The following is a 26579-nucleotide window of genomic DNA, read 5'->3' as shown; positions in this document are numbered from 1 at the left end:
TCAGAGCATCTACAGGTTCTCCACAGTCCAGCTCTCTACACACCACTGCAGCATCAGCCAAATCCCAGTGATCATCACACACTGTTCCCCACTGACCTCTATGAAGAACCTCCACTCTACCAGCACAGCGACTGTGACCACCAACCAGCCTCACATTTGCACTGTCTATACAGTAAATAGAACAGAGAGAAACAAGACATGAAGAAACATAGGGAAAAACAGAGAAAGAGAGTGATTAAATGCACACTTTTTGCAACAGGTGAATGATAAACAAGAGAGAGCGAGAAATGTCTGTGAACATTCTGTGTCAACTCAACGGTCCTGCCGCCGGCTCTGACTCAACCAGAGGTCCACAGCTAAAAATATTATTTTGATATTGACATATTTACTGAGTAATCCACTATTTTGTACAGGGGGGTCAAAATAAGAGGGATGACAACAGAAAGATGGAACCATTAAGATTTTTTATTTACACAGAGATTGGTACAAAATAGTGCATTACTCCACTAAATATTCATCCATGGAATTTGATATTTTGACTTTCATCACCATTTATGTATGTCTTCGTTCAGAAAAAATAAATAAAAATGAACAAGTTCAAACATTTAATCAAGGATGTTAGAGAAATTAGTTTGATTTGACATGGAATGACCCAAAAGGGAAAAGTGAGAAAACCACAACACAGAACTTAAATAAATATTTTAATAAATGCACAAAATATAGGTAATATGTGGCAGTTAGCCAAAAACAACAACAACAAAAAAAAACATCTATATAAACCTACCAGCAGTGATGAGTTTTAGCAGAAATATCAGCATCAAATATCCCCCCATCATCTCCTTCAGCTCTAGTTCATCAGCTCAGAGAACGCAGCACAAGTTTCTCCTCTGCTCCCTCAAACACACTGAAGAAACTGGGAACTGTCAGTCCCCTAAAGAGAGAGAGCAAGCTGCAAAACTTTCCAATCAGGTTCATCATTACCTTATTAGACACAACAGAGGAAATCATCAAACAACTTCAGTGACAAATCAGAGGAGGCATTTCTGATTTACACCATATTTATCTAAAGCGTGTCAGCAGAGAAAAGAACTCCTCCTCCATATCGAGACACTTCAGTGAGGATGCACACACACACACACACACACACACACACACACACACACACACACACACACACACACACACACACACCTGCCGGAGGCAAAAAATAGTCACATCATACAGGAGACATTAAAGAGTTCAGAGAGGAAGCAGCCCAGGATATTTACAGCATTAGACCCAAACACCTGCTGATACAGATACTGATAACTGCTTAATATATATAAAGTTTATAAATTCTGCATTCAATAATAATGTTTATTGTCAGAAAAAATCAAAATCACAAGTTTAAACTGTTTTAAAAATCTTCACTATCGCATGATATACATAATCACTAGCAAGTACTGTAGGCCTATACAGCAAATTAGCAGCAATGGGTATCTGAGTTAAAGGGGGCAATGCGTTACTCACACCACAAGATGGCAGCAGAACACTTCTTATTCTAAAGACAGGCGGACAATGCCCACTTTCACTGCATTGCGATGGCAGTAAAACACTTATTCCAAAAACGAGAGATACAGTCTTGTTGTTTTACGACTCTGTTAACTGCCATAATACAGAAAGTGATAAACCACTGATTTATTAATAATAAATCAAGAGAAGGCATTTTTAAATATCTGCATAATGACAATAGATTTTAAGTAATTAAAGAAAAATAAAATCTTCAGCTTGTGTCTGTGGACAAACACACATTACTAGAACCTGTAAGTTGTTATGAAAATGGTTATGCATAAATACATGATAATAATAATAATAATAATAATTAAAATAACAATGCAACTATAAGTATTTGAAATACTTAAAAATAAGTATAAAATACTTAAAATAAGTATTTGACAACAACAACAGCAACGCAACATTATCAAATATTTTGTGTTCATGATTAAAACATTAATTTGACCCCTATAATTAAATAATTATACATATTATGCATTAATAAATTCATTATTAACAACAGCAAGTATGTGATAATAACTGGCCCATGATTTAAATAAATAAAAACATTAATTTGACTGTTTGATATAAATTACTTTTAGCCTTTCTGTCATGCTTGATTAAGATTGGTTAATCATGGCATTAATTATGTTCTAATATTGCTGTGTAATGAGTGTTGGCTCAAAGAGAGTGAGAGTGGACGATGGGGGATTTGGAGGACATGAGGCAAAAATTAATAATAGGTGTCTTTCACATTTGCAATTCTATCAACCACAATTGAAGTGAAACCTATGATGTTTTTTGTGAATTGACCATTAGTATTACAGCTGTGAAAGAGACCTACAGCAGCAGCAAACAGACTGGAGCAGTTTGAGCTCAGAAAGACTCTTGACAGGATTTCTGAAGACGACACTTTTAGCTCACAACAAATGATATCATTTTCCATTAAAAGTTTTGAAAGTAACATGCGGGCCATGATATTAAAGATTAACCACAGGTAAAGTCAAGTCTTTATACAGGTTGTTTCACAGAATTATCGTGTTAAACAGGAAATGATGATTCAATGATGCAGTAAAGCAGCTCTAAAAGACAACAGTTCAATGTTGATTTAGTTCGGTTCAATAATTGTGTAAAGTTCATCAATTATGGAATGAGTTCAGTTCTGATGTCATCATCCAGCTCAGTTCAGACCGATATTGTCAGTGCAGTCAGATCAATAATATTGTTGAATATTAAGTGTCCCCAACTAGCAAGCCAAAAGGTGACAGTGTCAAGGAACCCAAACTACACTGGTGACAGAAATGGAGAAAAAAAAGTCTTTCTAAGACTTGGGGAAAGAACGAACATGGTGTAGTTATGATTCTAGACTGCAGACTTTTCTGGGTGAGATATGTACTTATTGCATCCTACAATGTAATGCAATTGAGTTCTTATTAGGACAGTTGTTTTCTATTGGAGTAAATGTACAACTTCACAATAACAACACAGACACTGAATATAATTTATGCAAACATCATATTTCAGGTTATTTATGAATGTTTTCTAACATATATTCAAAAATGTTCAGAAAACCTATTTTTGTATTGTAACTATCATGTTTTTTCACTGGAAGAGGAAAACAATTTTTAAATGTCAAAAGATTTAACCCTGACTCTGATTCATAACCCTGAACTGTGGCAATCATGGCAATACACAATACTAGAAATGATCAAAGGGAACTCTAAAAGGATCGTTTCAAAAATTTTGCCAAATATTTCAGGTATTTTGTTAAATAAAAAAATAAAATAAAAATTCCAGAAGCTGATATGAACAGTGGCAGTGGGTGTGGCCATCGAGTCAAACAGCTTCTCTGTCATCGTTTGACTCCTCCCCCACATCATCATAGTCTGCATTAAAGAAAGAGCAACAAAGTTAATGAAAGCGATTAAAATTATTTATATATATATATATATATATATATATATATATATGTGTATGTGTGTGTGTGTGTGTGTGTGTGTGTGTGTGTGTGTGTGTGTGTGTGTGTGTGTGTGTGTGTGTGTGTGTGTGTGTGTGTGTGTGTGTAATTCGTAAATTGTGAATCTTAAACATGAAAGATATTCCAATATAGGCCTATTGAATCATAAGACATAAAGCTTACCTAACAAGTTTCTCAAATCTTCAGTGATACTCCACACATCATCATACTCATCCTGATCTCCCTCTTTACACATTAAAAAAAACAAAACAAAAAAACGCATGTTCACTATATCTTGTAGATTAATGTAGATCAAAAATTAAGTTGTGTGACTCACCCATTACACATTGAGAGCACTGTCCATTAATGATGACATCATCATAATCCTCTAGTGTGTCCACTACACACAAACACACACTCTTAAATACAACATAACATGGGTGGAATATTTGACTCCTCCCCCACATCATCATCATAGCCTGTTATTAAAAACAAAAGCAAATTTACATTCTCTGTTGTTTTAATTGCATTTAGGCTTAGTTTAGTTGAGTAACATAAAAATGAAATGTATCTGGTTATGTAAACAGATGATAGTATCGCACCTAACCGTTTTTTCACATCTTCATTGCTGTTCTTCCCATCATCATACTCCTCCTGATCTCCCTCTGATACACATGTAAAATAAAACCACATTATAACTTGTAATACACTTTTAATACCATAGATCACTCAGATTCATGACAGGCTGGGTCTATTAGATTATGATGCAGTGAGATCCAGGCAGACAGGATTATGTCTTGAATTATTAAGGAATAACACATTTTATTAAAATGTAGTGTGGCATTAAGAGGAGTTACTAAGGATCTAATGTAATGACTACGCCACCTGGGAATTCTCAACCCAGGAAAACCAACCTAATAAATAGGCTGCACAGATTTATTCCCTTAACAGGACAAGAGACGTGGATGAATAAATAATTACTTTTTTTTATTAGAGGACACAGGTGTAATAATTCAAGACAAAGACAATACAAGGAAAAATGTTCAAAATAATACTTCCACGATAAGTTGCACAAACTTCACAACATAAATACAAAATAAATACATTCAACAAAAAGACAACTCAAATAATCAGACGACAGGACTGAGTGAGGCCAGTAGGGGGACACTCAATGAGCACTACAACACTCCGTAAGTAACACCAAAAATGCAAAAGAAAAACCAAAGCAATAACCACATTAGTATCACCTTCACACCGGTGCACATCCACAGCACAAAAATAATCAAGTCAAGCCCCGCCCCTTTGCTCTTGGACACTCAACTCCTAACGAAATCAAAACAGAATATACAGAGAATAATTACATACAGTTCACAGTAGGAACAGATACAAAATAACAAAATAACTAAACAATGAACCTTAGAAAGAAAACAATACAATTACCAAACACACAACACTCTCCTTGTAAACATTCACACACTCGCACGTTGCCTACACACACACACACACACACACACAAACAAACACGCTAAAATTGCAGGGCGGCGATATTCCTCCTGTCAACCTGCATACGCCATTAAAGCACTAACAGTTTCTTGTTCGGCCGCAGCCAGAGTGGAATGAAATTGACGCGAATCCTTTCGTTTTAATATAGTTGAGACAGCAGCAAAACAGCAGCGCTCCGTAATCAACGAGCGAACGTCGGGTAACCCCAGCAACAGAATCCTACCCTCTACTCGGCAGAATACGCTGCGCTTCTGAAACGACAACTTTAATTAAAAGACATATCAGAGCATGACGCACATATACAAATAACCTGCATACTTGGGGTACGAGGAATCCCAGTCACGGCAGTCCGAAGTGCCCATAAATCAACGTGCACGCTGTAACATGAAACACAAGGCATTTCAATTTACCCACTGCCCTATAAGGGAAGGATAGACGGTACAAACAACCGCGTTCCTACCTGTGAAGAGGCTGCAGACACATCAACCATGGGAAACCACACAAACAATTTTCCCGCATGCCTCTTCACAGCATGCGGAACCGGAAAAGCAAGGAAGCTTTGTGACGGGACTCAATACAGGGCAGGTATATATATGCTCCGCCTTTAGCTGTGATAGGCTTAATAAATAAACCTGAAGCAACCAATAGTAGCCTGAAGTCAAACACCTATACTGCCACAGTAGCAAATAAGTTTCAATATAAGATAGAAAAGTAAATACAAGTATTAGTATCCAAAAGAATTGTATCTAAAAGATAAGATCAGAGTATAGAGAAAGAAGGACCCAAAATAAGTATAATATTTGCAGAATGAAAGGAGAAAAAAGAAAGCTCAGGAGAGAAAATAAAGAAGAGGCAGAAGAAGAAGCCCAGAGTCTTCTGAAACGAAACATTTTATTTGCAGTGCCTACGTAACAGGAAAGGACTAGGGAAAGTACCTGAAGTTCTTCTCTTGAAACCATTTAATGATGGACTCAAGACAACATGTACCCTGCAGGTCTGATTAGGTCATGGTCTAAGGGACATGGAATAATTTAATAAGCAATTGTGGTTTTGCACCTTTAAGACCTTTAAGAGAATATTGCAGATTTTGCATTATCTCATGCAGACAGAGATGGAAAGAGACTTATTTTGATACCATGTTACATCACGTAATCAATCCTGATGGAAAATACAGACGGTCAACAGGATGAACCAATCAATTGACGAATATGAAAATCAATGAACATGTAAAATAATAATCATGCAACACAAGGCATATAAAAACACAAGGCATATAACAATTAGGCTAATAATGGTTAAATTAATATAGAAATCAATGACTAGAACTCATAAAGAAAAGATTATTAAGATGCATAGAAAGGAAACATTTATTTAAAAAAATTAAATAAAAGACATAAGTAAAAATCTTTGATCTCGGTGCATGGGCTTTTTTTTTTTTTTTACAACACTGTGAAAACACATCTCAAGACCATGTTTTTTTTTTTGTTGTTGTTTTTTTTTTACTGCTCTGCAACTTGTTTTGTTTTTAAAGCACAACTGAGTTCTGTGTGAACGGCACTGTTGCTCACAGCATTTTCAGGGCTAATTCACACCGCAGTGACAGATGCATGAGACAATCATCAGATCACAGTTTTTTGAGAAATCATACCACACTCCTCAGACATTCCACGACCCGACAAACGCAGATGGAAGATGTTCAGTCCGTGGGAAAAAACAGTGACCAGCGGCATCAGACAGTGACAATAACACACTGATCCAGTGTGTACACTGAAGTATGTCTGTTGCTCAGCATCTGTCAGTAGCCAAATGTTTGAACTGAACTATTTCTGTTTCAATAAACTATAATTTATTAAAAGAGCTGATGTGATCAATCATATCATATTTTGGGAAGCTAAGTAAGCTCTTTATCTCTTCCAACTCTACAAATGCACCAAATATAAACCCCTGCTTAGTGCTTAACACTCTCTAAAAATTCACACAAGATCTTCACTGACACACAGACATAAACATGCAGTTTTGTGGTTTGGTGGCTGGTAAAGTCTTAACTACAGATTCATCTGATTACGCATCAAAAACCCAGAAACAAAAATAGTCATACCGATCTGACATTCTCAGTGGAGAGACTTTCATGAATATAGAAAACTTTTCATATGATTAAAATTGATAAGGCAAATGTGAATGAAAGAAAAAGCTTTAGTTCTAGAGTGGATCAGATCTGGATCACTGATGTCTCCCCTTATTTCAGGATAAATTTTCATCAGTTCACACTTACATATAATCAAATAGAGTAAAGTGTATTTGTCATTCTGTCCAAGGGGAGGCTACAGGGGATCTCTAAACATAAATTGTAACATAATTAAAGCTTTTAACATTTTCCCATGATGACTCACCCTTCTGAGTGAAGTGATATTGTCTGTGATGAATCTCTTGATAAACGGCCTCAGTCGGAGTCCTGTTAAGTCCTGTGTACCAGCCAGAGAGAGCTGTGAGTGTAGACAGACAAACCTGCCGTCAGTTCACAACACATGACTGATCGCACACTGAATAAGACACAATATGACTGTCATAATATATCACGCGGAAGCAATGATGCAAGTAACTCTTTATTGAGGGGTCAAAAGACACAAAAATGTACAGGAACTCGGGTGGGCTGGTGGCGCAGGGACTAGCTGGTCAGCGTGCTGGTGAAGACAGGTGACGGTGAATCCAGTGAAAGTGAACATCCAGACGAGATGAGACGAACACCACGAAGACACCGAACAGGAACTCGAATCAGGAACAGGACTGGAGACGGCACACGATGACACACACTAAGGACACCAAACAACGATCTGACAAAGAGAGGAGAGTGCGATGAGTCTTTATAGGTGAGTAAATTGGCAGCAGCTGATGCGGGGAATGAGATCAGCTGGCGCGCTGATCAGCAGGAACGAGCGGTCACGCCCACTCACACACACCCACACACACACACACAGAACAACAAATACACGAGACACGAAGAAAACAGTGAATTCATGAACCGTGACAGTACCCCCTCTCCTAGGAACGCCTCCTGGCGTCCCCAGACTCCCTTACCTGTCGATTGTAATCATCAATAAGGGAGTGATCCAGGATGTCTCTAGCAGGAACCCAACTTCTCTCCTCCGGACCGTAACCTTCCCAGTCCACCAAGTACTAGAATCCACGTCCCCTCCGCCTAGAGTCCAGAATACGATAACCGAATATGTAGGTTCCCCTTCTACGAGTCGCGGCGGGGGGGGGGGGGGGGGGGGGCCGGGACAGGCGGATTAATACGAGAATGAAACACGGGTTTTATTTTGGAAACATGGAAGGCGGAATGAATCCTCCTGTACACTGGAGGGAGTTTGAGGCGGACTGCCACCGGGCTAATGATCTTGGTGACAGTGAACGGGCCGATAAATTTGGGAGCAAGTTTATTAGAGACGGAACGGAGAGGAATGTTCTTGGTAGAAAGCCACACTTTTTGACCAACGACGTATACGGGAGGCCTAGACCGGTGGCGATCGGCTTTGGCCTTGGTGCGCGCTCCCGCTTGGAGTAGAGTCTCGCGGGCTCTAGTCCAAGTGCGATGACACCTCTGGACGAAGGCGTGAGCGGAGGGGACCGCGACTTCAGATTCCAGACTAGGAAAAATTGGTGGCTGGTAACCTAGACTACACTCAAACGGAGATAGGCCCGTAGATGATACTGGTAACGAATTGTGGGCGTACTCCACCATTGACAGTTGTTGACTCCATGAGGAAGGATTCTTGGAGACCATACATCGCAACGTTCTCTCCAAATCCTGGTTGGCTCTCTCAGTTTGGCCATTGCTCTGGGGATGAAACCCTGAGGACAGACTAACAGTCGCACCCAGTAATCTACAAAACTCTTGCCAAAATTTGGACACAAATTGGGGTCCTCTGTCGGAAACCACGTCCGTCGGGAGGCCATGTAACCGAAAGACGTGGTTAACGACTGTTAACGCTGTCTCCTTGGCTGAGGGTAATTTGGGCAAGGGAATGAAATGGACCGCCTTCAAGAACTGGTCCACCACGGTCAAAACTACCGTGTTACCCTGAGAGGGTGGGAGGGCGGTGACAAAATCTAGAGCGATATGGGACCAGGGTCTCGAAGGGATCGGCAGCGGTTGAAGGAGCCCATCTGGGGGTCGATTGGAAGTCTTACCAGTGGCACAAACTGAGCAAGCCAAAACAAAACTGTGAACGTCGCGAGCCATACGTGGCCACCAAAATCGTTGCTTGACTAAAGATGTAGTGCGACTGACTCCTGGATGGCAAGCCACATTGGAACAATGCCCCCACTGAATAACGTTGGACCGTAATCCCTCTGGCACAAATAAACGGTTCGGTGGACAGCCGACCGGAGGCGTTACCCCTTGTAAGGCCGTCTTGACCTTCAATTCGACCTCCCATGAGAGTGTGGAGATATTTAGGGTCTCTGGAAAAATGCACTCGGGAGTAGACGGGCGATCGGAACGGTCAAAAATGCGTGATAAAGAATCGGGCTTGATGTTCTTGGAGCCCGGGCGGTACGAGAGAGTAAAGTCAAAACGTCCGAAAAAAAGTGCCCACCGAGCCTGCCTGGAGTTCAATCTTTTAGCGGTTCTAATGTATTCCAGATTCTTATGATCGGTCCAAACGATAAAAGGTACCCCCGACCCTTCTAACCAGTGACGCCATTCTTCCAATGCTAACTTGACTGCCAACAACTCTCTGTTACCAATATCATAATTACATTCGGCAGGGGACAAACGGTCAGACAAAAACGCGCAAGGATGCATTCTGTCGTCTGTGGAAGAACGTTGGGATAGCACTGCACCTACCCCCACCTCTGACGCATCGACCTCCACCACAAACTGACGTGATGGATCAGGGGTAACAAAGATGGGGGCTGAAACAAAGCGGCCTTTCAGTTTGGCAAACGCAGCCTCAGCTGCGTCTGACCACCTGAACGCCGTTCTGGGGGAGGTCAAGGCGGTCAGAGGTGAGGCTAGTTGGCTGAAATTGCGAATGAACCGCCGGTAGAAATTGGCGAACCCCAGAAACCTCTGTAGGGCCTTACGGGAATCTGGACTTGGCCAATCCACCACAGCCTTAACCTTCTCAGGATCCATACGCATTCCCTCAGACGACACAATGTACCCTAAGAAAGGAACAGACTGTGCATGAAAAGCGCATTTCTCCGCCTTGACAAAAAGCCCATTCTCTAGCAACCTCTGAAGCACTCGTCTGACGTGCTGAACGTGTTCCTGGAGAGACGAAGAAAAAATCAATATGTCATCCAGGTAGACATAAATGAACTGATCAACCATGTCTCTCAGCACATCATTGACGAGTGCCTGGAAGACCGCTGGGCTATTGGAAAGCCCAAAAGGCATAACCAAATATTCAAAGTGCCCCCTAGGGGTGTTAAAAGCGGTCTTCCATTCATCCCCCTTCCTAATGCGGACCAAATGATAAGCATTACGTAAGTCCAGTTTTGTGAAGACTGATGCTCCCTGCAACCTCTCGAAGGCTGAAGACATCAACGGCAAAGGATAAGTATTCTTTACCGTGATGTTGTTCAGCCCTCGGTAATCAATGCAAGGTCGCAGAGAACCGTCCTTCTTCCCCACAAAAAAGAACCCCGCCCCCGCTGGAGAAGAGGAAGGTCGGATGAATTTGGATGCCAGAGAATCAGAAATATATTTCTGATTCTCTGGCATCCAAATTCATCCAACCTTCCTCTTCTCCAGCGGGGGCGGGGTTCTTTTTTGTGGGGAAGAAGGACGGTTCTTGGGCGGAGATGTACTCCAGGTACATCTCCCTTGGGCGGAGATGTACCTGGCAGTAGATCTATAGCACAGTCATAGGGACGATGCGGAGGGATAGAAGCAGCCCGAGACTTACTGAATACTTCCTTCAGGTCCTGATACTCCGTGGGCACGTTTGACAAATCCACTGCTTCCTCCTGAAACGCAGAAACAGAAACAGACGAACAAGCAGACACAAGACAGGACTCATGACATTTACTGCTCCACTCCAACACCGATTTCTGCTGCCAGTCAATCTTGGGGTTGTGTTTGATGAGCCAGGGGTGTCCGAGAACAATGGGTGCGAGGGGGGAGTCCAGAATGTAAAATGAAGTAGTTTCCGTGTGGTTGCCAGATACTGTGAGTGTAATGGGTCCAGTGGTGAATGAAATGGTAGGAAGAGCTTGACCGTTAAGGGCGTGAACTGCAATGGTGCGGGTGAGAGGTAACAGGGGAATCTGAATCTTGTGTGCAAATGTGTAGTCCATGAAGTTACCTTCTGCCCCGGAGTCCAAAAGTGCTCGACAGTCGTGAGTGTTGGCTGACCATCTTAGTCTTACCGGGAGGAGCGTAGATGTTGATGAGGTCTTCTCAGCGGAGATCCCACCCGACAGTAGCCTCAGATTTACTGCCGGGCTTGCCCTTTTACCGAGCAGTTGTAAGCAAAGTGTCCGGCTGCACCGCAGTAAAGGCAAAGGCCCTGGGATCTCCGCCTTTCCTTCTCCTCCCGGGAAAGCCGAGCTCGCCCGACCTGCATGGGCTCGTGATCGTAGACGGGGCTGACCGCGTCCCCGCCGCTGGCTCGCATGGTCTCAGCCGCTCCAGAGACCCGAGCGGGTAATCTCAGACGTTCATCAGGTAATCTCAGCGCCAGTTCGATCAACTCATGAAGTGAAGTGGGTAAGTCCAGGGCATAAATCTCTCACTGGACGCGGTCAGCCAGCCCATGCAGGAACATATCCCACTGCGCCTCCTCATTCCACTGACACTCTGCCGCCAAAGTCCGGAACTCAATAGAGTAATCAGATACAGATCTTTCGCCTTGCTTGAGGTCCGCGAGAACCCGTGCCGCTTCTCTTCCCGCTACCGCGCGGTCGAAGACTCTTTTCATCTCGGCGGCGAGTGTCTGGAACGAGGCACAGCATGGATCTTGGTTCTCCCACACCGCCGTCCCCCATAGAGCTGCCCTCCCAGTCAGTAGCGTGAGCACAAACGCCACCTTGCTCTGTTCAGTAGCGAAGGTCCTGGGCTGCAGAGAGAAATGCATTGAACAGCGTGTTAGGAATGCTCTGCAATAGTTTGGCTCACCGTTGTATGGCTCGGGAACAGGTAGGCGGGGCTCTGACTGGGAGACGCTCTCTGGTGGTATGGGGGAGCGGCCGGTGTGGGTGGGGCAGTGGGAGCTCGTAGATGTTGCAATTGCTGGGTGAGCTCGGACACCTGCGCCACAAGAGCTTGAATAGCCCGACCCGACTCGTTCATGTTCCTCTCCTGGGTATCCATCCGTGAAATGCTGGACTTGATGAATTCCTCCAGAGGAGAAAAGGATCCACTTGCTGCTTCCATCGCTTGGTCAGATCGTTCTGTCATAATATATCACGCGGAAGCAATGATGCAAGTAACTCTTTATTGAGGGGTCAAAAGACACAAAAATGTACAGGAACTCGGGTGGGCTGGTGGCGCAGGGACTAGATGGTCAGCGTGCTGGTGAAGACAGGTGACGGTGAATCCAGTGACAGTGAACATCCAGACGAGATGAGACGAACACCACGAAGACACCGAACAGGAACTCAAATCAGGAACAGGACTGGAGACGGCACACGATGACACACACTAAGGACACCAAACAACGATCTGACAAAGAGAGGAGAGTGCGATGAGTCTTTATAGGTGAGTGAATTGGCAGCAGCTGATGCGGGGAATGAGATCAGCTGGCGCGCTGATCAGCAGGAACGAGCGGTCACGCCCACTCACACACACCCACACACACAGAACAACAAATACACGAGACACGAAGAAAACAGTGAATTCATGAACCGTGACAATGACAGTCTCTGGATCTCTCCTACCTCTCCTCATCACTCTTTTCCATTGAATCAGTATAAGCAGTGGCACTAAGAGCAGTAAGAGCAAAACTCCCAGTACAACCACAAGCACAGAGAGAGACACTGGAGGAGTTTGTGGAGGAGTGACTGATGTTGATGTGGACACAGATATCTGTCCTTGTAAAAACAGACAGACATAAACATTAAAAATAATGCAAATTATATTTTAAATAAAAATATTATTAGCTCTAAATGTCAAAAAAATAAAAATAAATAATTCTCAGTGTTTTGCTCTGACCTGCACAGGTGAGTCCTGCGTGCTCTTTGTGGGAGCAGTCAGTGTGGTTCTTCAGGGAGAGAGGACAGTCCCACAGGTGAATCTCATTCCCTCTGCACTCGACTCTGTTCAGCCACACAACACCTTCACCAGCACCAAAGACTGAATTCCCATCAGCCCTCAGTGCTGCTCCACAACCCAGCTGCCTGCAGACCACCTGAGCATCGCTGATGTCCCACAGATCAGCACAGACTGAACCCCACACAGCGTTATGATACACCTCCAGCCTCCCAGAGCACCGGCCCAAACCTCCAGTCAGTCTGAGAGGAACATGATCTAAATCACACACAGAAACATCACTGACCAACTTCAGGACACCATTCACAACAAAACACATGGAAGACAGCTTTAAATGTATTATTAGTGGAATACATTTATAAACTTGATTATGATTTTTAAATGTAAATAAATTATTTTTTAAATGCACATTTTAATGGAAAACAGTCTTAATTTAAATATCTTACTTGAACACCGTCTCTGGTGAGGAGATGGAGAGGTAGAACATGTCAGACGACTCTGAGACTCAGAATTCTCCTCCTCTGAGATTAAATATTAAGAGAACTGAACATTAGGACACAAAAATCATAACTTCTCTCAGTGAAACATATCAATGTGAAAACATAATTTAAGCCTCATAAATGATTGTGGCTCTGTCCATCAAATTAGTTTAGTGTTTCAGAAACAGTTTATTCACCACATTATATACAAACATTGTGTTTAAAGAAACATAACTACTGAGACCATCTTACATTATTTAAACATAATCTCACTTGAGCAGGTGATTTTGGCCACTTCATCTTCACCACAGTCATTCTGTCCCCAGGGTGAAGATGGACACTGCCACAGATTTGAATCATGTGGTCGACATTTCACTTCATCCAGCCAGTTACGAGCTGATTCCAGTCTTGGTGTAGAATCAGACACAACACCAGATCTTCCACAGTTCAGCTCTTGACAGATCAGACTCACTGTGTCTGTGTACATCTGGTTCCAGCACACATTACCCCAGGATCCATTGTAGAAAACCTCCACATTCCCTTCACAGCCCTCAGTTAACCTGATCTCTTTAAACTCTAGATGGAAAGGGATGTGCATTAACCCTTTGATGCGCAAGCTATGGAAACCCCTTCTAATGCACAACATGGGTCTAAAAAGACCTGTATTCATTTCCTATGTTATTTCATGCATGGCTGGACCTTTTTTTTATTTTTATCTTTTGAGATCAATTTATTTAAGCATTTAATATTCCATGATCTATAAATTCCATGATTTATAAATATAAAAAATTTCTTGTTTTCAATTACCAAAAATTATTATTTTAATTTTTTCTAGGTTTCACGAGTTCACATGTTAATGAAATCTGATGTAATATTATAATGCGTATTTGGCTTGCTGTCCGGGGGGAGGGCTCCGAGCTCGGAATTCGGCCCGACCCCAGAGTACTCCCCCCTATGAATGTATAGATCATAGGTATCTATGAGCAGGCCCATCTGAATGTGAGGTGATGGGGTGGTGGCGAGAGAGAGGTTAAAGGGCTACATATGTCACTTTGAGTGATTTATGGCCCTTAAGCCCCGCCCCCTTTTTGACAGTGGGAATATTCCCACGCTTGCCCCGCCCCCTTCTACCTCCCACCCACCCACCTCCGGACAAGTCACGTGACCGTGAGAATCTTCCCACGCTTGCTCCTCCCCATATGGGCGTGATCAGATCCAGGGAGATATTATAAATTAAATTATATATTAAATTATATATTTAATATATAAAACGTTGTATAAAGTTAAAATACACATGTGTTTAGTGTTCTCACACATTTGTAAAATGTTAAAATGTCAATGAAAGAGATTAAATTGCATTTTCTTCAGTTATCAAAAATGTGTTAGTATTAAAATATTAAAACATATCAACCGTTATGTTAAAAATCACAATATTAAAAAAACAAGTATTAAAAACTGACTTACGTTTTTACAATTCCGTTTGTTGAAAGAAGAACAAAATTCTTATTATCTCCAAAGGTATATCCGAAGGTTTATCCAACACAAAGGTATATTCCACATCAAAGATATATCCAAGACCAAGGTTTATCCAAAAGGTATATCCGAATGTATATCCAGATCCAAAGGTTTAGAGATTTTAATTTCAAAAGTTACAAAGTCCTCGTGAGGAGTTCAGCGAAAAGCGACCACACTCTTACATCCCAAAAGTTAGAATGAAAGAATTGAAGGATGCACAATGTCTCCTCAGGCCACTCCCACTAAACACACCCCTCAAAGCTGAGAGGTTGAGAGGTGTGGGAAAAGACGACAAACAGTTCCCGCGCTTCGCACAGGACAGTAGGAGGGGTGTTCATATAGTCCACGCCTACAATCTACAAACATTAAAACGTACTCCTCTTGAAAGCTTACCTCATTCACGCATCATGTCTCAAGGAACTGACTCTTCTTCATCATCATCATTCCAACCCCTGGGAACTACTGACGGATACGTACCAACTGGATTACTGACTACAGCAAATGGATTACCGGATGCAGCAAATGGATATCCGCAGAAAAGCATCGAATGGCTAAATAAATTTTGTACAGACCTCGGATATCACAATCTGGCGTTCCTCACAAGCTATGGAGTTGCAACACCTGTTGCAGTCACAGAGGCCCATGGCACAACCAAGGATGAGGTGGACGGATGTCTCGGGGACACAGGTCACCGGATTATCAAGGCTATTTTGGCTGTCATTTTGGAATTTTTGATCGATAAACGGATGAAAAAGAATTGCGACGGCTGTGCCGTTGACCATCCTTCTCAAACAAGACACAGCTGCTTGTTCGAACCTAGTGCATATTATTTTTATGGATGTTTTGAAGAGATCAGACTGAAACTCCTCACACCTGAGTTAAAAAACATATTAGCTCAGGCCTTGAGTCAGTACGGAGGCAGACCAAATCTACAGAGGATTCTGGGGGTTGTTGAGGCAATTTTATACGAGCTCAGAGATGAGATGTACATAGTGGAACAACTGACCTCGATCAGGGACAAGCTCATTGATGAATCTTGCGAGGAGATAATTTACTCGGCCGTGGACCAATGGAAACTCGCCACATCTGAAAACCCTGAGATTACCCTAGTGTGAAAATGGGAAACTTCTGCTCTACCTCTTGGATTACAAAATATTTCTTTAAATCACATGTTAAATGTGGAATATCTAACCTGCTCCACAAGATTATCCAGAATAATCGGACTACAAATACCATCAAAACTCCGGATGAAAAACGACTAATGGAATTAATGAACGGCGTGCGGGGATTATCGGATAAATGGAATCATATGATAAACATGTCTGTAACCTGTGAGAGCACACCCTCTGGGGTTATCAAAAACATTCTCAATCTAATGTCTGGCGACCAGAACTCTCTTAGAATAGGAAATATATTGTGTATTTGTACGTATGTAACTGATGTCTGCAGTTTGTTAAGTAACGAAAACCCGGATGTATGTAATATTATTGATTTTTTAGTCGAATACATTATGGAGAAGAATTATGAAATGTCTATGAAATTTTATTTTTTTGTTTGTGTGATATAATTTACATTATACATGTTTGTAACTTTCTACTTCTTACATTCTAATAAAAGAAAAAAAAATCATTTTTGTTGTTTGGAAATGTTTTTGTAACGTTTATATTGTAAAATAAAAATGTTTGTGACTTTTATATTGTGAAAAAAAAAAAATGTTTGTGACTTTTATATTGTGAAAAAATAAATAAATACTGAACAAATTGCTCGATTCATTATGACCGAAATCTCATAGCGTTGACATGGCAGAACTAATGAAAAAAATCTATTACGACCCAGCGAATTCTGGTGCTTTTGGGGGTAAAGACAGATTAAAACAGGCTGTGTTACAGGAATACGGTGTAAGATTATCTGATAATGAAGTGTCCAAATGGCTCGCTAGCCAGGACACATACACTCTCCATCGAACTGCACCAATAAATTATAAGCGGAACCGCGTAGTGGTGTATGGGAAAGACCAGCAGTTCCAAGCAGATTTAGTTGATATGTCTGTATACTCGAAAGAGAACGACAATATCAAGTTTATAATTACCGTTATAGACGTGTTTAGCAAGTACGCGTGGACAAGGGTACTGAAAAATAAAACGGGGCCGGAAATAGTTAAAGCTTTTTTGTCTATTTTGAGAGAAGGACGTGTGCCTGTAAAGTTGCAGACAGATAAGGGTACAGAGTTTTTCAATAAGCATTTTCAACAGTTGACAAAAAAATATAACATACACCATTTTGCAACAGCAAGTGATTTAAAAGCGAGTGTAGTCGAAAGATTTAATAGAACTTTAAAAGGACGAATGTGGAGGTATCTAACAGCGGTGAATTCCAAACGCTACTGTGATATATTGCAAGATCTGACAGAGGCGTATAATTCTAGTTATCACAAGTCCATAAAAATGCGACCGTTGGACGTGAATAAAGAAAATGAAACTGTGGTGTTTAATAATTTATACGGAAAAATGCGTAAAGAGACACCAGTCTTTAAATTTGCCGTTGGAGATATCGTCAGGGTATCTAAAGTCCGGAATATATTTGCCAAAGGCTATGAACAGAATTATACTGAAGAATACTTTACTATAAGTGCGTGTATACCCCGAAATCCAGTTGTATACAGGATTCAGGACTATGATGGTGAATTAGTAGATGGTTGTTTTTATGAGCAAGAACTCCAAAAAATTATTGTGAGTGATGATAAATCGTTTAAGGTCGAAAAAATTTTGGATAAACAACGACGCGGAAAAGCCATGTACGTTTTGGTGAAATGGTTTGGATGGCCATCAAAATTCAATAGTTGGATTCCTGAAAAACAGGTGATTGATCTACAATCTCCCTTAAAACCGTAGCGAAAGCCACAGACGATGTCATTTATCCAAAAACATCTAACATGTCTGAGGAGGAGGGGTTCTACGTCACGCTCCCGTGCAATGCATCTGCGAATGTATACCCCGAGAATCGCATATCTAATTACAGAACTAGATTGGCAAGAGCTGTACATTTAAAAGGATTATGGGAAGTGGCGTTGGTTGAGTTTCACTACCCAAAAACTTGGCACACTTTCAACGAAGAAGACGCTGCTTTTATTATTGAATGCGATCAATGTTTGAACATCGATGAACGTAGCAAAGTGCGTGGGGATCTTAATATTCAAACTTTCCGGAAAGCCCTAAAAATATCTACGAATCATAATAATATAAAACATGGTTATTTTGAGGATATTTCAGTATTACTCAAGGAAATAAACGCAACCCTTCCACCACGGGTGCAGCTAGGCTACGATCATATAAGGAATAAGATATTTCTGAAAGCAGCTCAGAGAGCATCGCTAACGTTTTACGGAAAGCTCGCCATCATTCTAGGATTAAAACCCGGTGTTCCTATTGAAAATGTAGGCAGTACGGATGAACACGAGGACGTGAGCACATACGCACCATACCAGGCCGATATAAGTGGAGGATTTTACACTCTATTTGTATACATAGATATAATAGAATATCAAGCAGTCGGTGACGCGTATGTTCCATTATTAGAGACGATACATATTGAACCGACCACTAACAAAGCAGTCAGTGTCAGGTACGACAAGTCTCATTACGTTCGTCTAAATAAAAACAACATCTCGGACATTGGGATCGAAATTAAAGACGACCAGAATAAAGACGTGCGATTCACCTACTGAAAAGTTGTGACAAAGCTGCACTTTAGACCAGTGAGAAAACATTTGTTTTAAAAATGGCTTATCTCAATCCCTACCAAGAAGACCCCCACCGCTACATATCATATTACCAGGCCCAAACAGGACATGGGATGCCGGGCTATGCCGGAAGCGGTGTTATGTATGGTGCCGGTTTTGCATCAGGGATCGGGGGTCTATTTCGTGGATTATATCGTATGGCAATACCGTTTCTAAGAAGGGGTTTCAGTATAGCAAAGCCACACATAAAAGCTGCGGCAAAAAATATAGTAAGTGATGTAGTCACCAGTGCCTTGTCAAAGTCATTTAATAATAATGATAACACTGAGGGACAGAGCGGTCACGGTCTTATGGTCATGCGCAGAGGGTTAAAGCCACCTGGGACCCGTATGAGGAGGGGGCGTGGTCACGGTATAAAGAAGACTAGACGTGTCACTAAGAAACACCCAGTTGCAAAAAGCAGACGAAGAAGCCGGACGAAACGTCTCAAAAGATCTACAAGTTTGAAAAGACGAAGCAACACTATCTTCTAAATCATGTCGCTGATTCATGCAATGTCAGACGAATGTATCAAATCCGAACTGGATATTTTTACACTTCCTTTAACGCAAACAGCTATTGAGAAAAACACTTATGTGGAAATCCCACCCGTGTCAGCGATTAATGATGCTTCCCCGATTGAATTTTTCATCGCAGGGACTGGTGAAGATTACACAGATCTGAATAACACATTGTTATATACCCGTGTGAAAATAACTCTGCCAAACGGAGATGACGTACCACAAGGAGCTCCGGTGTCTTTGATTAACTATCCTGGAGCCTGCATTTTCTCGCAGGTGGACGTGTCCCTAGGAGATCGACTAGTGTCACAGTCATCCAGCACGTATCCGTACAGGTGCATTCTGGAAATGCTTATTAATTATGGAAAAGATACCCTAGAGAATAACTTTTCAGCCGGGCTGTTTTACAAAGATACAGCTGGTCATATGGATTCTACAGACCCAGCTGGTGCTAATGCAGGTTTAACAAAAAGAGCTGCGTTTACAGACGGGAGTAACGTTGTGGAGCTATTGGCTCCAATACACAGCGACATATTCTTTCAGCCGAAATTACTATTGAACGGCGTAGATATTCGTATTCGTTTAACTAGAGCAAAAGACGAATTCTGTCTTATGCGTGGGGACGCGATCGATTACAAAGTAAAAATAATCTCCGCTTCTCTCTTTATCAAGAGGGTGTCAGTTTCACCCTCCCTCCGCTTGGGGCACGCTCAAGCTTTACTGTCGGCCACAGCCAAGTATCCTTTTGACAGGGTATGTGTGAAAAACTTTTCTATACCAGCAGGAGCACGCGTCTCAAACCATGAAAATCTGTTCCTGGGGACTTTACCAAAATCCATCATTATAGCAATGACGGATAATGATGCTTTTACTGGCGCATACGATAAAAACCCATTCGCGTTTAAACATTTTAATCTTGAATATTTAAATCTCACCTCAGACGGTGGACATGTCCCAAATCGTCCTTTTCAGCCACAATTTAATTTAGGAAATGCAGTACGAGAATATTATCAACTGGTTACCGCCACGGGGAGACATCTGAAGAACCAGTCCTTGGCCATAGACAGGGAAGATTTTCTCAACGGCTACACACTGTTTGCCTATAACCTTACTCCGGATGAAGAGTGTTCGCAGCATGTTTCGCTAATTAGGTCAGGAAATATTAGGTTAGAAGCCCGTTTTAGAGAGCCTCTACAAAACACAGTAAACATTTTAATTTATGCCATCTACGATTCTCTACTTGAAATATCAAATCGAAGACAGGTGTTGGCAGAACACTACTGAAGAGTTTGAAATGAACACTGTGGAGTTAACGGAAATTATGGATAACATCGCGTGTAATATAAATTTTTTAGGAGTACTCGCTAGCGATCATTTTCCAAAAGAACCGCTGACAGATCTCCCGGCTCTATTAATTTGTAATACGGATCGATCGGACGAACCGGGACGCCACTGGTTAGCTATGTATATGGATCGAAACGGGGTCGGATGCTTTTTTGACAGCTTTGGGAATCCTCCGGATTCAGATTTTTTTCCTCCATCCATTCTCGACTTTCTAAAAAACAATTCTACACGAGTTCATCATTCTACCAGACAAGTCCAAGATTTTACATCAGTCACCTGTGGACAACATTGTGTATTTTTTCTGTATCATATTTCACGGGGTGTTGAGTATGAGGATATAATGAATTTTTACCATAACGATAATCTATTAAGAAATGATACTATGGTGTCTCTTTTCGTGAAAAAATTGAAACCCCTGGTCTGTGGTAGTAAAAGATTTAAATGTATCCAGTGTGTACAGTCTGGTAAAATGTTCCAGTCTTATTAATTCCTGTGTAACTAATAAACGACTCGTAAACAGATGAATAAATTTGTTTTCTTTTATTTGACATCAAAAACAATAACACATAAATGTTATAAACAACATGCTGTACAATAACATACAAATTCTCACACATGATAATATTCTGTAAAAAAAAACAACAACCAACAAAAAAAAAAAAAAAAAAAAAAAAAAAAAGCATAGGTATTCCATTACATATAATTGTTAAAAATCCATCCATTCTTTTTCATCTACACTGACTGGGTTAAATACGTTTTCATCAGAATCGTGTGCGTGTGTGTGTGTGTGTGTGTGTGTGTCGTTTTTTCAAAGACTTAGTAGGTACAGTACCAAAGTTATCCGCGTGTGTTTTTCTTTTAAACGATTCAATCATCCGTCTTACATTATGATTGGTTACAGTCGAATGAGGAATCTTTAATGCCACAAATGCATCCAGAAAGTCATACCACCCTACAGGGCGACGATTGTCATGTATCGTCTGCGGTGAAGTTAGACTTTTTACCAGATCAAATATATGGGACCCTGGAATGATTCTTCCTTTATAAACAAATTCTCCATCAACTGTCCATGAAGACACGTGTTTGGCTTTCGACATTTTATCCATAATATATTTTACATTTTTTAAGCTTCTCTGAGGAATATTGGTTAAAACTTCTGAGAGGATTGGGTCATCACTGACGTCATCATTCCTAACATTGGGGGTGTGGGAGGGGGGAGGTGTCTCGTGTTCCGGTAATGTAAGAGTTAGAGTGTTACTTTCCATATCACCGTGTTTTACCACACTTAAGAATCGTTGTAAAACATTAGTGTAGAGCTTGGATTTTTCGTAAGTGTTCAAATCATGCCTCTGCAGTATATCTCTAATAGATGAATCCAAGTCATTCTCCACAGCCGTATGAATATTTTCACGAAGCGGTGCAGTCCTTAGTCTATCCAGCTGATGTTTTGGCACGAGATACAATTTCTCGGCATGTTGCATTTTTCTCTTCAGATTCAGTTTCTAGTTATGAGACTGGTTATGAAAGGAAGCGCTACACTGAGAAGGGGAAGCAGAAAACCCCCTTTTTGATTAATCATACGTCTCTTCCTGCTGATATTAATCTTTTTATTAGCAACGTACTTTATCTCCTTTTTCCTTCTTTTTAAAGACCCGTGCTGTTTCACAGTTAGGGGGATCTTGCCATGAAGAATATTGAGAGCCACTTCACATAGAGCCAATATTAACTCGTCGGGTGAAGATTGCAGAATAACACGTCGCTGCTTGGGTGAGCTCTTGTATAATAACTTTAAGAGGTAGAGATTTCTGGAAAGCCTTGTGCTCATTGTTACTTCTGGATGTACACCACCGGATAGTCTGACAGTAAATCCGTTCTGAGCCGAAATTTTTCAGGGGTCTGTGGTTTATAATCTATTAACAAGTAGCTGTAAGGACGTTCAGTTGCATCCTGGTACGCTTCGATAAAAAACTTTGTATTCCCTGGGTACATCTGCCGTCCCAAAATACCAATCTGCTGCTTATCGCGAGGGTTTTTAAATATTATTAAATAATTTGTATTAAGACCTATTGTTCTGGTAGATTTACCCTGGAAAAACAGATTCTGTATTAATAGCAAACAGCTAATCTTATTGTGATGTATGTATTGTGTAAAAATCTTCTCGACTTCTCCGTTAGAAGCAGCTTGACTCATAACGTCGTCCAAGATAAGGAGCGATCTTTTACCCGGAGGGAATAATGAGTCATCATCCAATTTCTGTGGTATGCCTTCAATGAATTTAATATCAAAAGCATGTAACATTTGATCATACATTGGCTGCCAGGATGTATACACATACACAAAATTGTCAAATTTGACAGAACACATTTTGTCTGAATTATACATTAGAGTCTTCACAAAAAAAGTCTTCCCACTATTACTTGGACCGGCAACGACAGCCGAGAATGGGTGCTGCATTCTGCAGTCAAAAACATCTGTTTCACACATGTTCAAAATATTGTTAAAACCCGTAAGGTAAGGTAGTATAATCTGGTTGGAGTACTCGCTTATTGTACACAAGTCTGAAACTTTTCACGATTGATCTATTGTGCAATGTGAATCCCCTCTTATTACGTGTAATGGTCTCTGTGCGGGGAAACAGCTGCATCGTGTCACGTGATTCCACATAGGCACGCACTAGCCCTATCAGACTATGCAATGTGACTATTTGGGCATTCTCTGCATTGAGCGTAATACCCTTCGCTTTGAGACACGTATAGCCTTTTGCTGTCTGATACCCATAAGATTTTGGTCCTGACGAGGCATACTCTGTTATGAAATCATCTGGAACTAATTCGCTCGTGAGCTGTCCGAGATAAGAACCTGTTTCAGGCATCCATTCGCCGTTTTTTGATACAAAGATCACGCTGTCTGTATCGGCATAAATCACACGTTCGCCTAATTTGTCCAAAAGATTATACAACTCGAGTCGTGCGTAAGCAGTGGTGAAAGCACCAATAAAAACGTTAACGTCCCGTGTGGGGCACGGGTCACGTTCGGCATATGACCACTAAATCAAAGCCACTGAATCAGATACAAACGAAAAGTGTTTTATAATCCGACCAGTACTGCCAAAAAGACATTGTGTGAATTCTTCAGGCTCTGTCAAAAGCTCTGTGGTATGCAAATGGGTACGCAAAGAGAAACGGCCCCATAAAGTATTCAAAATTAGTTTACTTATGGATCTTTTTGCTGAATTATGCATTATTTTAGTGATGTCTAGCTGAACGCCCTGCTTATCGAGATAATCGTCAACGTACACTTGTTTATCATCCTCTGTCACTACATCCGAGGGAAAGCCGGATGCCTCCTGTTTGGATTTTAGGAATGTTTTGACATAATCGGTAAACAGACTGTCAGAGCTTTGTGGAAAATGCCACACCTCGTGAATTTTAACCACCTGATAACCGTGCTGAATAGCTCGATGTAATTCAACGCTGACCCATGTAGCTGTAATACATCTCTCAACCTCTGTGTGGCTGCATTGTCCATCCTGAATCTGATTCTCTGCACAAGTCTTACATAGAGGGAACATTAGTTTACCCCCACATCTGTAAGGTAGAACAGGGTGAAATAGCTTACGTGGTGGTAGCACTGTCACTTTGACGAGACCAAAATAATTGTCTATCCCTTCAAAGTCCTTGAAGATAATTTTAGGATGACCGATAGGATACGTTTTACTTGACTGAACGAACGGGTATAGCGATGTAAAATCATAATAATCCACTCGTTCATCATCAGCTGTTTTGTGGTACAATTTATACGCGTTTGTGCGTCCACCAAATAATGCATCCCGAGGTTTCAGCCTCTCAGGTGCCTCGTAAGATGACATGAACCGCATGACATCAGGATCTGTTTGTTTTGCTAGATCCCATTCACATTCCCAGATAGTAATCACTCGTAAGGAGTACACTTTACGAAGTGTTTCTATCTTTTCGTCCGACTGCCTTCTGAGAGTACCAAAAGACACTTTTGATAAAGGCTGAATTTCTTCTGCCTTATATCTGCAGTTGTGTCCATGGTAAAAACAACCCAAGAATTCCAAGGCTGTTTTTACCCCATCACCAGACTCATAATACCCATCAACATGATAAGGTCCGAAGGCTTGCTCTCCGTGATTTAAGGCATGCTGTACATCAATGTTTTGGCTATTTTTAATATATTCGAGCCATTGAATGGATGCGTTTGAAAACGTCTTGTGTTGATTAACATACGCATGACTATGTGTAAGTGCCACTGTATCTCGACTCAAAAAATTTGTTTTGAATACTTTCATGCATGTCCCTGCCAATGTCACAGATTTAAACGGATCAATGTTTGTACATTCGAGGAACTCTTCACGATATTTTATACACGCCTGTCGTAAGATAACCACGTCATTCCGACAGTAAAAAGCAATCTCCTTTTTAAAGTCAAAGACACTGCCTGACACACCTGTGTACCATGTATCGAATCTGACACGCTCGGTTTCACTCATTGTCTCATAACCGTAAAACTCTTTTGCCGGATAGGGACCCACATAATTTGCATTCTCCAATCTGTTGAAATGATGGGGGAAAAATCCCTTTTCGCTCACGCTTAGGTTTAACGCAGCCGGTACCTTGCCTAGTGAAAAAGGGATAAATTGAAAGCTGTCTATAAATCGTTGTCTAAACGCCACATCATACATATGCAGTATTCTACATCCCTGCATAATAATCTTTGGGCTTATTCCCTCGCTGGTAAGATACTCTAACAGGATGTAGGAATCAAATCCTGAAGCATTATGCACTATGAATGTGTAATCACTGTATTTTGGGCGTCTGAAGTGCTTAATCAGACGTGCCACACAATCTGTTCCTCCAGCTTCAAACGTCTCACCTGCGTGTGTCATTGCACATACAAAATTAGCCACATGTTTATCATTCTGATACATTGTCTCAAAGTCATAATAAATGTATTTTTCATCATTTGTTTCAGATTTTAGAGGTTGGATGTAACATTCGTGAGTACCTTCACTTGTCAAAATCTCGTTGCAATGTACACAGCACTCTGGAGAGCACTTGTGCGGTTTGATTTTATCACCAGATCTTGCAACCCTATAAACATTGTGACATTTTGTAGCGTTTAATGGTAACAATCGTAATTAGGTCATATATGAAATATTAGCTTGAGCAGTAAGGAAATTTGGGGAAATATTAAAAATCATAACTCATAGTCATAATTCATAAATTTCACATATGCTATTACATTACCTGCTAACTATCAAAAATATTTCGTTCTATAACTGGTCTCTCATCAGTCATTCGACCAGCGAATGCTTTGATTATACCAGTTAAGAAGGAATATTTATATTATCAAACCTCAGACAAATTCTCTCCTGGCCGTGGATACAAATTGCTGGGTTTATGAATTAAAATAAAGAGCTAGTAGCCAGATCTTATCACAATTTCATTGACAATCACATTGGTGGGATTGTAACACAGAGTCAGTCAAAGTATAAAAGATTTATTTAATCAAAAATGACACACAAAGGATTATGCATATAGGAAGTAATATAGGCTAATCTACGTACGTAAAATTACACAAGACCCACGAACGTTTAGACAAACAAACATAAAACATGACTTGATCAAAATGAAACTAGGAAGAAAGTGAGGGAGAAAGTATGGTAATTTACAAACAGAACCTTTTAAGAGACAACTGTGAAAGCAGCTTC

The 26579-nt window shown here is 41.0% G+C and overlaps 1 long non-coding RNA gene across 1 annotated transcript; it reads right to left on the bottom strand.

Annotated features, from left to right (window-relative positions):
- Positions 1–2075: 2075 nt before the first annotated feature.
- On the bottom strand, positions 2076–5557 carry LOC311080752. Its single transcript, XR_014605709.1, has 6 exons — positions 5454–5557; positions 4738–5370; positions 4093–4155; positions 3828–3969; positions 3674–3736; positions 2076–3419 (listed from the first exon to the last, which is right to left on the bottom strand). It is a non-coding gene; the product is annotated as an uncharacterized lncRNA (long non-coding RNA).
- Between the last annotated feature and the right edge of the window lie 21022 nt (positions 5558–26579).

Source organism: Abramis brama, assembly GCF_963993115.1.
Source record: "Abramis brama genome assembly, chromosome: 4".
In the NCBI taxonomy this organism is placed as follows: Eukaryota; Metazoa; Chordata; class Actinopteri; order Cypriniformes; family Leuciscidae; genus Abramis; species Abramis brama.
Note: the sequence above shows the minus strand (reverse complement) of the source record. Positions and strands in the feature narration are given on the sequence as shown.